The 12595-nt window shown below is 38.3% G+C and overlaps 1 long non-coding RNA gene across 1 annotated transcript in view; it reads right to left on the bottom strand.

Moving 5' to 3' along the window:
- Positions 1–9981, bottom strand: part of LOC133545064 (uncharacterized) — a 49871-nt gene extending 39890 nt beyond the window's left edge. Inside the window, exons 1-2 of the long non-coding RNA XR_009804719.1 lie at positions 9871–9981; positions 9048–9107 (exon numbers count right to left, since the gene is read on the bottom strand). This is a non-coding gene — a long non-coding RNA (uncharacterized LOC133545064). The remainder of the gene's footprint in view (positions 1–9047; positions 9108–9870) is intronic.
- Positions 9982–12595: the final 2614 nt, after the last annotated feature.

Genomic DNA, 12595 nt, shown 5'->3' with positions numbered 1-12595 from the left:
CATGTAAAACACAAGTTTGTAGCCCACTGTTGTGTGTTTGCTAGCAAGGTCAATGCAAGTGTCTGTTCATGTGTTTCCACTTGTCCAAGCTCCTCTACACAACAGTCATGTAAAACACAAGTTTGTATCCTAGAGTTGTGTGTTTGCTAGCAAGGTCAATACAAGTGTCTGTTCATGTGTTTCCACTTGTCCAAGCTCCTCTACACAACAGTCATGTAAAACACAAGTTTGTAGCCCACTGTTGTGTGTTTGCTAGCAAGGTCAATGCAAGTGTCTGTTCGTGTGTTTCCACTTGTCCAAGCTCCTCTACACAACAGTCATGTAAAACACAAGTTTGTAGCCCACTGTTGTGTGTTTGCTAGCAAGGTCAATGCAAGTGTCTGTTCATGTGTTTCCACTTGTCCAAGCTCCTCTACACAACAGTCATGTAAAACACAAGTTTGTATCCTAGAGTTGTGTGTTTGCTAGCAAGGTCAATGCAAGTGTCTGTTCATGTGTTTCCACTTGTCCAAGCTCCTCTACACAACAGTCATGTAAAACACAAGTTTGTATCCCACTGTTGTGTGTTTGCTAGCAAGGTCAATGCAAGTGTCTGTTCATGTGTTTCCACTTGTCCAAGCTCCTCTACACAACAGTCATGTAAAACACAAGTTTGTAGCCCACTGTTGTGTGTTTGCTAGCAAGGTCAATGCAAGTGTCTGTTCATGTGTTTCCACTTGTCCAAGCTCCTCTACACAACAGTCATGTAAAACACAAGTTTGTATCCTAGAGTTGTGTGTTTGCTAGCAAGGTCAATGCAAGTGTCTGTTCATGTATTTCCACTTGTCCAAGCTCCTCTACACAACAGTCATGTAAAACACAAGTTTGTATCCTAGAGTTGTGTGTTTGCTAGCAAGGTCAATGTAAGTGTCTGTTCATGTGTTTCCACTTGTCCAAGCTCCTCTACACAACAGTCATGTAAAACACAAGTTTGTATCCTAGAGTTGTGTGTTTGCTAGCAAGGTCAATGCAAGTGTCTGTTCATGTGTTTCCACTTGTCCAAGCTCCTCTACACAACAGTCATGTAAAACACAAGTTTGTAGCCCACTGTTGTGTGTTTGCTAGCAAGGTCAATGCAAGTGTCTGTTCATGTGTTTCCACTTGTCCAAGCTCCTCTACACAACAGTCATGTAAAACACAAGTTTGTATCCTAGAGTTGTGTGTTTGCTAGCAAGGTCAATGCAAGTGTCTGTTCATGTGTTTCCACTTGTCCAAGCTCCTCTACACAACAGTCATGTAAAACACAAGTTTGTAGCCCACTGTTGTGTGTTTGCTAGCAAGGTCAATGCAAGTGTCTGTTCATGTGTTTCCACTTGTCCAAGCTCCTCTACACAACAGTCATGTAAAACACAAGTTTGTATCCTAGAGTTGTGTGTTTGCTAGCAAGGTCAATGCAAGTGTCTGTTCATGTGTTTCCACTTGTCCAAGCTCCTCTACACAACAGTCATGTAAAACACAAGTTTGTAGCCCACTGTTGTGTGTTTGCTAGCAAGGTCAATGCAAGTGTCTGTTCATGTGTTTCCACTTGTCCAAGCTCCTCTACACAACAGTCATGTAAAACACAAGTTTGTATCCTAGAGTTGTGTGTTTGCTAGCAAGGTCAATGCAAGTGTCTGTTCATGTGTTTCCACTTGTCCAAGCTCCTCTACACAACAGTCATGTAAAACACAAGTTTGTATCCTAGAGTTGTGTGTTTGCTAGCAAGGTCAATGCAAGTGTCTGTTCATGTGTTTCCACTTGTCCAAGCTCCTCTACACAACAGTCATGTAAAACACAAGTTTGTATCCTAGAGTTGTGTGTTTGCTAGCAAGGTCAATGCAAGTGTCTGTTCATGTATTTCCACTTGTCCAAGCTCCTCTACACAACAGTCATGTAAAACACAAGTTTGTATCCTAGAGTTGTGTGTTTGCTAGCAAGGTCAATGCAAGTGTCTGTTCATGTGTTTCCGCTTGTCCAAGCTCCTCTACACAACAGTCATGTAAAACACAAGTTTGTATCCTAGAGTTGTGTGTTTGCTAGCAAGGTCAATGCAAGTGTCTGTTCATGTGTTTCCACTTGTCCAAGCTCCTCTACACAACAGTCATGTAAAACACAAGTTTGTATCCTAGAGTTGTGTGTTTGCTAGCAAGGTCAATGCAAGTGTCTGTTCATGTGTTTCCGCTTGTCCAAGCTCCTCTACACAACAGGAGCACTCAGTCTTTTTAGGAATTTGCTGAAAAAATGTTTGTGACCCAAGTTTTGAACTGAACTCAGGCATCATTCGCTGCCACATTTGAAATATAAACATAAAAAAAATCCTAATAAATAAAAACTGAAATGAATTTGAAAAGACCAAGTAAATATCCTGAATTGAGGAGTGGAAAAGGGAAAAGTGAGGATGTTGTTTTCAGGGTAAGTGGACACTGATGTGGGTGCAGTAGGACAAGTCCACCTGGGACTTGGGTAAGAACTGCTGAGTTGACCAAGGGTGAGGTGAGTGTCTGGGATTTGAATCTGAATCCTGTAGCAGGTCAGCTTACAGGTGTGAGTATCATCCTCCATGGAGAGAATTCCCAGAATTCAAAGCAGCAAGGTTGACAACCAGGACTGAAATACTGGACTTACAGTTAGGACTCCTTTATTTTGACTAGACTAACATTTATTACCACTTTCCCATGTGCTATTCCAGGTTAAAGTGAGCACCCTGATAGGTGTGATGTCAAGGTGATAGATTCAAGGTACTTGGACTGTTGTTGGCCAGCCTCCAACTGTGTTGTCAGACATAACAAGCCCATGAGCTCCGAGGCAAACACCTCATTTTAAGCACTTAAAGGGGAACTGCACTTTGGTTTTCTTTTGCTTATCATTCACAATCCATATGTGGGATGTGTCTTTCTTTCACCGCACTCCATTCCAAGTATTAGCAATATTGCTATGGTAAGGCCTAAGGTCAAGGAACTACTTTTAGTAAGAAGACGCCTACGTCAAGGAACTACTTTTAGTAAGAAGACGCCTACGTCAAGGAAGTACTTTTAGTAAGAATGGGCCTAGATCACCAAGGTAATGGAGCTTGAGTTGGGGAAAGTTCATTCTAAATGATGAATCATGCCTCTCAGCTGCAGAGTGGAAGGTTGTGGACATAAACCAGGAAGTCAACGGGGAACACAAGTCTTGTGCCGAAAGATGTAAACATCCCATCAGTTGACATTCCAGTGAGAGAAGACATTGTACAGTAAGTGATTGTGGTCTTATGTTTGTAGTTTGTATTTCTTGACCAGCACTTAGCAGTACTGCTACTTCCTGGATGTGTTTATGACTCAGCTTCTAAAATGTGTTGCTCGTCCACCTTACATTCAGAGAAGAAGAATTAGAATGTTCTGGATGAGTATTTGTCCAAAAGTAGTTGTTGCTGGCTCATGCCATGATTAGTAGTAGTAGAAGGAAATAGCAAACCTTGTAATGCGTCTGTTATTGTGTTATTAGGAATTGTGACAATCGCGAACGAATCAAGTGTTTTGAACAGCTCTTTTAAGTGATCGATGAGAACCAATTAGTTTGAGAGCTGTTTGTTATTCAAATATAGCTTTTAAATGATTTTATTCATTTATTTGAATCTACTTTTCACTTTATTGTTCTGATATGTAAAGTCCTTTAAGCATCCACACACCAGGCAGGGTACTACTGCACAATTTTGGAGTTATACTTTTTATATACATTTTATTCTTACCAATCATTTTTTATATTTTTAAAATGCTCTTGTGCTACAAAGTTTTTTGGGTGAAAACATTTTTAAAATGTGGATATGGCGCCACCTTAAGGAACATTTCCGATGAAAACAAAATAAAAATATTAATGATAGCCAACATTTCTTAATAATTCCCATGTATGTATGCATATACATATATATATATATATATATATATATATATATATATATATATATATATATATGTATATATATATATATATATATATATATATATATATATATATATATATATATACATATATATATATATGCATATACATATATATATATATATATATATATATATATATACACAGATATAAATACATAAATACATAAATATATACATATATATATGTATGCATATATATATATATGTATATATATGTTTATATATACATGTTTTTTAATGCATATTGTACAATTTTTTTTCGAACCCAGGACCTTTGTATTGTGAGGCACCAGCCCTACCCCCTGCACCACCGTGCTGTTGAAACCTACCAGAGGATGTTTCTAGTCACATCTGAACTACATTTGTATTTAAATGTTTGCCTATCATCACAACCTTCATGTAAGAAAAGAACAGACATGTCTTTCTTTTTTGATGCATTCTGAGTCTAAAAATACGGCAAGTGCAAGGTAGCTAACAACGGAAGTATTCTAATCCGCCTATAAAGCCTAAAAAACATCCAAAAAGAGGCAACAATTTACATCTCGTAATCTGATTATCACCCAAGTATTTTTTATGCATTGTACTGCATAAAAAAAGCTAGCAATAGGTGGCTAACAATGCAGATAATGGGATGCGACTTATTCCACCTATAAAGCGATCTACAAACCCTAACAATGTTTATATGCATGCTGTAGGTTTATATGTATAGGCTAACATTCATAATAACATATCAAATGTATGTATTTTGATTATTTTTAATCAATACGGCGGCGTATTTATTTCACATACATGACTTTCCTTCAACAACAACAACACCACTAATCATGGGAGACTTAATGAGAGACAACAAAGACTAGTTTGGGACAAATGATGATCCACCGATGTCTATTTTTGACCCTGAATATAAGGAGGAACATCTACAAATGTTAGCAGCTGTGTGCTAAACAGATCCAGCTGTAGTCAGAAAGTAAGCATAAAGTAGCAGTATCGCTAAATGCTAAACAGGAAATACAAACAATCACTTACTGTACAATGGTTGCTCTCACTGGGATGCCGGCTGGTGGGATGTTTATATCTTCCGGCTCGGCCGAGACTTGAATTCCCTGTTTAGATGATGAATTGATCCTAATCCTCAGTCCTGTAAGAAGACATGCTGATATCTTCATGGTGATGTCATCAAGTCTCAGATGAATGTCAAAGTTGACCAACTTCTGGGCTTATTGCCACACTTTTCTTTTTCCCAGACATACTTTCTTTTCATGGAAGCTTTTTACGGTTCTACTCCTTTCCATACCGTCAGCTTTTTAAATAGGACCTTTTATACTGGCTTGCCAACATGTAATTAAACTACCAGAACCACAGCGGCCATAAAGTGCCCTCCTCTTTTATGATTCTACTGTACATTGGATTCTTGCTCTCCTTTAACTCTCATTTCTTTATGCTTTTTCCCTGACGAAGGAGGAGGAAGCTGATGAAGTTGATCCATAAATGACATGTACAGTACTGAGTGTCAGATCACAGCTGGAAAATACTTGATCATAATCACTGAAATCTGTTCTGGAAGCTTGTATTATTGATAGAGTTACATACAAGATTTAAAAGGATCAGCAAAAGTTGAAGAAGGAGCAAAAAGAAAAAGTTGAAATGGCAGTAAATATATTCCACCGAGTACACATGCAGGCCTTCTTTCTCTTCTTCAAGTATTCAGGGCACAAGTTCAGAACATTTCTACATGGATGGCTTGTAAAAACATCAACATGGTCAAACAGCTTTGGATCTTTCATCATGTGACCTGCCGAGGCTCTCTATTATTTACACTATGGACTACATGAATTGGAACAGTCATTCTGTTAGGAACGTTACCATGGTGATAGTAAGTGGGGTACGGGCGGCACATGTGGTTACCATGGTGATAGTAAGTGGGGTACGGGCGGCACATGTGGTTACCATGGTGATAGTAAGTGGGGTACCAGCGGCACATGTGGTTACCATGGTGATAGTAAGTGGGGTACCAGCGGCACATGTGGTTACCATGGTGATAGTAAGTGGGGTACGGGCGGCACATGTGGTTACCATGGTGATAGTAAGTGGGGTACGGGCGGCACATGTGGTTACCATGGTGATAGTAAGTGGGGTACCGGCGGCACATGTGGTTACCATGGTGATAGTAAGTGGGCTACCGCTGGCACATGTGGTTACCATGGTGATAGTAAGTGGGGTACGGGCGGCACATGTGGTTACCATGGTGATAGTAAGTGGGGTACCAGCGGCACATGTGGTTACCATGGTGATAGTAAGTGGGGTACCGGCGGCACATGTGGTTACCATGGTGATAGTAAGTGGGGTACCAGCGGCACATGTGGTTACCATGGTGATAGTAAGTGGGGTACCGGCGGCACATGTGGTTACCATGGTGATAGTAAGTGGGGTACCAGCGGCACATGTGGTTACCATGGTGATAGTAAGTGGGCTACCGCTGGCACATGTGGTTACCATGGTGATAGTAAGTGGGGTACCGGCGGCACATGTGGTTACCATGGTGATAGTAAGTGGGGTACTGGCGGCACATGTGGTTACCATGGTGATAGTAAGTGGGGTACCGGCGGCACATGTGGTTACCATGGTGATAGTAAGTGGGCTACCGGCGGCACATGTGGTTACCATGGTGATAGTAAGTGGGGTACCGGCGGCACATGTGGTTACCATGGTGATAGTAAGTGGGGTACCGGCGGCACATGTGGTTACCATGGTGATAGTAAGTGGGCTACCGCTGGCACATGTGGTTACCATGGTGATAGTAAGTGGGGTACCGGCGGCACATGTGGTTACCATGGTGATAGTAAGTGGGGTACCGGCGGCACATGTGGTTACCATGGTGATAGTAAGTGGGGTACCGGCGGCACATGTGGTTACCATGGGGATAGTAAGTGGGGTACCGGCGGCACATGTGATTGAGCAGCTGGAACATTATTACCATCTATGCCACTAGCATCAAAGCATATTCAGCCTACCATTGTCAGTAAGACTTTTAGTGACCACACCTTTGTATTACCACTGCTAGCTGGCTATTTAAACGGTACCATGAGTCAAAGTGACATTGTCTGTAGCTGTAAGATGATTTAATGGTACTGTATGCACGCTGTTAACATCTACATTTATTTTAGGGGGTAATACTTAGTAGAATTAAGCTTATACACAGTTGATCAACTTCATCTACATTGTTTATGTATAATATGCAGCATTAGATATAACAATATTACATATAATACTATAAAAAACAAACATGTACAGGGCTGCCAAATTTTGCATGTATTTTCTTTGTAATGTGCAAGTGGGAGCAATGACAAAGGAGTCACGGTCCACAGATGGACCCTGGGCACACTTTGGGTACCCTGCTGTGTTTGGTCCTGCATAGTCTTAGTGCTCTACTTCCAGACCTGTTCATCCTATGGTCACATACCAGCCACATGGTTGTCTCATGTCAGCGCCGGAAGTAATAAAATCAGATGTTCATCTGTGGAGGTAATCCTGTGTGATAAAGAAGGGATGGACGGGAAAGTCCTTCTTTACCTGCCGCCTTGTTTTATCACATATTACTGCCTTTGCAATAGTCAATGTTTGCTTTTGTTTAGAGAAATGAACACTAAATCCCTTTGTCAAGGTACTTCACATGTAAGAGTAGACTGCTTTACCCAATGATACTACTATCACAGACTGCTTGACAAATGTAGTAGTTTGTCAAGTTACTTCACATGTAAGAGTAGACTGCTTTACTCAATGATACTACTATCACAGACTGCTTGACAAATGTAGTAGTTTGTCAAGGTACTTCACATGTAAGAGTAGACTGCTTTACCCAATGATACTACTATCACAGACTGCTTGACAAATGTAGTAGTCTGTCAAGGTACTTCACATGTAAGAGTAGACTGCTTTACCCAATGTTACTACTATCACAGACTGCTTGACAAATGTAGTAGTTTGTCAAGGTACTTCACATGTAAGAGTAGACTGCTTTACCCAATGATACTACTATCACAGACTGCTTGACAAATGTAGTAGTCTGTCAAGGTACTTCACATGTAAGAGTAGACTGCTTTACCCAATGTTACTACTATCACAGACTGCTTGACAAATGTAGTAGTTTGTCAAGGTACTTCACATGTAAGAGTAGACTGCTTTACCCAATGTTACTACTATCACAGACTGCTTGACAAATGTAGTAGTTTGTCAAGTTACTTCACATGTAAGAGTAGACTGCTTTACCCAATGATACTACTATCACAGACTGCTTGACAAATGTAGTAGTCTGTCAAGGTACTTCACATGTAAGAGTAGACTGCTTTACCCAATGATACTACTATCACAGACTGCTTGACAAATGTAGTAGTTTGTCAAGGTACTTCACATGTAAGAGTAGACTGCTTTACCCAATGATACTACTATCACAGACTGCTTGACAAATGTAGTAGTTTGTCAAGGTACTTCACATGTAAGAGTAGACTGCTTTACCCAATGATACTACTATCACAGACTGCTTGACAAATGTAGTAGTTTGTCAAGGTACTTCACATGTAAGAGTAGACTGCTTTACCCAATGATACTACTATCACAGACTGCTTGACAAATGTAGTAGTCTGTCAAGGTACTTCACATGTAAGAGTAGACTGCTTTACCCAATGATACTACTATCACAGATTGTAGTTTCCAATGCTGCCTGGAAACCCACACACCAGAACCTCATGGTTTTACCATTGTTTTTTCTAAAACTAACAATGTTTAAAATCAGGTCATGTATTTTTACCAAGAAAAAAAAACAGCTATAAAAAAACAAAAAACATTGAACTGACCCCCAACATTTGCCAAAAACAAACCGAGCAATGCATTGTGGGTACTAGGTGGCAACCATTTGAACTGTCGCATTGCATTCTGGAGAAAAAAAACCCTCACTTAAAATAGCAATGTATTTATCCATCCATCCATTTTCTACCACTTATCGCCTTCTGGTTTGCGGGGGGCGCTGGAGCCTATCTGGACAAGTCGCCACCTCATGGCAGGGCCAACACATTTATGTGCCTTTAAATACTTAGTGCAAATATAAAAAGTCACCTTTGCCTGAGTGACGCAGGACAGTCGGGCGGTGAGGCGTAGTGTGGAGACCAGTCCTCACTGTAAAGTGAGTGGACAACATTTTCAAATAGTATTACATAATTATCTTTCATCAAATCTCACTTGAACAACATAAGCAAGTGCGACTTTGGACTTGTTTTCTCAACATTGTCTTGCTGTTTAACTTGAACTGTAACTCTTTTGGTCTGCCAATTTTGCAGCTGAATACTTCAAATTCATATAACAAGATGCTTGACACGTGCTAACTGTTAATATTATAACTTTTGTTTTTGCCTCGGAGTCATATGACTTGGTTAGAGAGGTGGGTACACCTTACATTTACTTCAACAACCTTTTAGATACATTGTACGTGTCAGAGTGGTTGTAATGTAACATACTTTTACTTGAGTACTCTAGAGGAGAATAAATGCTACTTTTACTCTGTTACATTTACTTCAGTAATCTTTTAGATACATTGTACTTGTCAGAGTAGTTTTAATGTAACATACTTTTTACTTTTAGTTGAGTATTTTAGAGAAAAAGAAACGCTACTTCTATTGCGTTAAATGTAGTTGAATTTTCGATTTTTATATGTATTTATATCACAATTATTCATAATCATCTTTTTTATTTTTTATTTATTTATACATTTCAACATTTATATACAGACGAGAAACAATAATCAAATTAAGTACCAATTATTTATAATCATCGATTAAGGCCTGCAACTTTTTACTTTTTTTTGTATATTATTATTATTATTATTTTTATGTTATTGCCTGAAATAAATAAACAAATAAATGAATGAAAGAAGATGTATTACGTCAGCGAGACTACTTCCGGCTTCATCCACTGTCACGTGACTCTGTTCCGCCAATCCCACGCAAGCAGTCGTGACGTTAGATTCAATTCCACCAATCAAACAAGCACAAAATACATCTAGAGCAAGCTGAAACATGTCATAATTAGATCAAATAGACCTTCTTACTTGTTGAATAATGTCACAATATTCCCAAAGAAGACACTTTCCTCACGTCACATGACGTCAGCACATTTGAACACAAACCCACTAAAACTCTTGACTAAAAAAAAACAACATATTTTTGTATGTCTTTGGTAATCCTAATAAAGACATTTAAACACATGTAAACATTACCAACAACATCAAAAAGCAGAGGCAAGGTGTACTTATCTGTTAGCTCAGTAGCGTCAAAGTTACTACTTTATTAGCATGTAGCAGCATCTTCTTCTACTATATTTACATCATCTAACACAACTCAACACCATCAAATCACCACAGCGCTCTCTGGCGGACAAAGGGGCGCACTGCGCATGTCCATCACTCACATCATCTTTACATGATCTAACACAACTCAACATTATCGAATGACCACAGCGCCCCCTGGCGGACAAAGGGGCGCACTGCGCATGTCCATCACTCACATCATCTTTACATGATCTAACACAACTCAACATTATCGAATGACCACAGCGCCCCCTGGCGGACAAAGGGGCGCACTGCGCATGTCCATCACTCACATCATCTTTACATGATCTAACACAACTCAACATTATCGAATGACCACAGCGCCCCCTGGCGTATGAAGGGGCGCACTGCGCATGTCCATCACTCACATCATCTTTACATGATCTAACACAACTCAACACTATCTAATGACCACAGCGCCCTCTAGTGTATGATAGACGCACTGCGGCTGTAAGAAAGTCCAAGTTCATTCATTGTGAAAATCAAAGAAAGTGAATTATTGGACAATTCAGACTCATTTAGTGGATGGAAACGTACTGAGTGTAAAAAGTCACGTGACAAGGCAGCAGACAAACATTCTGTGATTACTTTCAAAGTTGTAAAAAGAACATTTATATCATCATGTGTGTCATGTGGAAATGTTCACTTTTCAAATGACAAGAAATCTACTTCCAATTGGAGAAAACAACTCAATGAATGTTTTTTAACACACACACACACACACACAAACACACACACACACACACACACACACACACACACACACACACACACACACACACACACACACACACACACACACACACAATAATAGTGTATTCATAATAATATGAATAATAATAAGTGTATTCACTGTAACTTACACAGATAATAATATGAATAATGATAATAATAATAATAAGTGTATTCACTGCAACTAATACACATAATAATAATAATAATAATAATAATAAGTGTATTCACTGCAACTGACACACATAATAATATTAATAATAATTAATAATAATAATAATAATAAGTGTATTCACTGCAACTGACACACATAATAATATTAATAATAATAATGATAATGATAATAATAAGTGTATTCACTGTAACAGACATAATAATAATAATAATAATAATAATAATAATAAGTGTATTAACTGCCTCTGACCCACTTTAATAATCATAATAATGAAAATAATAATAATAATAATAATAATAATAATAACAATAATAATAATAATAATATTTAGTGTGTTACTGCCTCTGACACACAATAATAATAATAATAATAATAATAATAAGTCTTAATAGTCTGACCTGCTGTTGCAGATGATCTATTAGGACTATGTGTACAACTGATAACAAGTACTAAAGTGGTGGAGGATCTTGTGTGTATACCAGCTGTCACCATGGAGATACTCATTTACCAACACCCTTATGGCAGTATATGCTCCTACTTGTCTTGTATATATCCTGTATATATATATATATATATATATATATATATATATGTATGTATGTATGTTTATATATATATATATATATATATATAAACATACATACATACATATATATATATATATATATATATATATATACAAAATATATACATATATATACACACACACACACACACACACACACACACACACACACACACACATATAATGGAATGTACCAAGGGTCAAAAAGGAGTCAGGATGAGTTAATAATGCATTGCAAAAAAAAAGATTGCCATTAAAGGAAGTTGTGGTCAACTTTGAGAGTAGTAAAATGTATCCATGATAAGGAAGTACAGTCAAGATATTAACAAATGCCAACTTTACTTTCTACTTGATCATTTAGTGGTTTTGCCTTGAATTTATTGATCATGATTAGAATTAGAAACTAACAAAATAATACAAATATTCCCTTTTTTTTTACATACAGTTGTGTGAGCACAATTGTGGTAAGTCTAAATAACTCTACACAAACTACTAGTGCAAGTAGGTGTGCATTTCAACTAACTCTCAACTTATCATCCACTATCTAATGATTCAACAACTTATCAGCAACTATTTCAACTAACTCTCAACTTATCATCCACTATCTGATGATTAATCAACTTATCAGCAACTATGTTTACAAAATGTCATCTAATCAACCACTATCTTAAGAATTAGTAGACCTGTCAGCGACTATCTTAACCATGTTGACTAGTCATCAACTATTTGAACAATTTGTGGCCTAAGCGTCCACTGTCTTACCTCATGATGCTAACTTCTGTACAGCATGTTGTGTTCAGGCTGGGAGA

This window comes from Nerophis ophidion, linkage group LG28, assembly GCF_033978795.1.
Source record: "Nerophis ophidion isolate RoL-2023_Sa linkage group LG28, RoL_Noph_v1.0, whole genome shotgun sequence".
Classification (NCBI taxonomy): Eukaryota; Metazoa; Chordata; class Actinopteri; order Syngnathiformes; family Syngnathidae; genus Nerophis; species Nerophis ophidion.
Note: the sequence above shows the minus strand (reverse complement) of the source record. Positions and strands in the feature narration are given on the sequence as shown.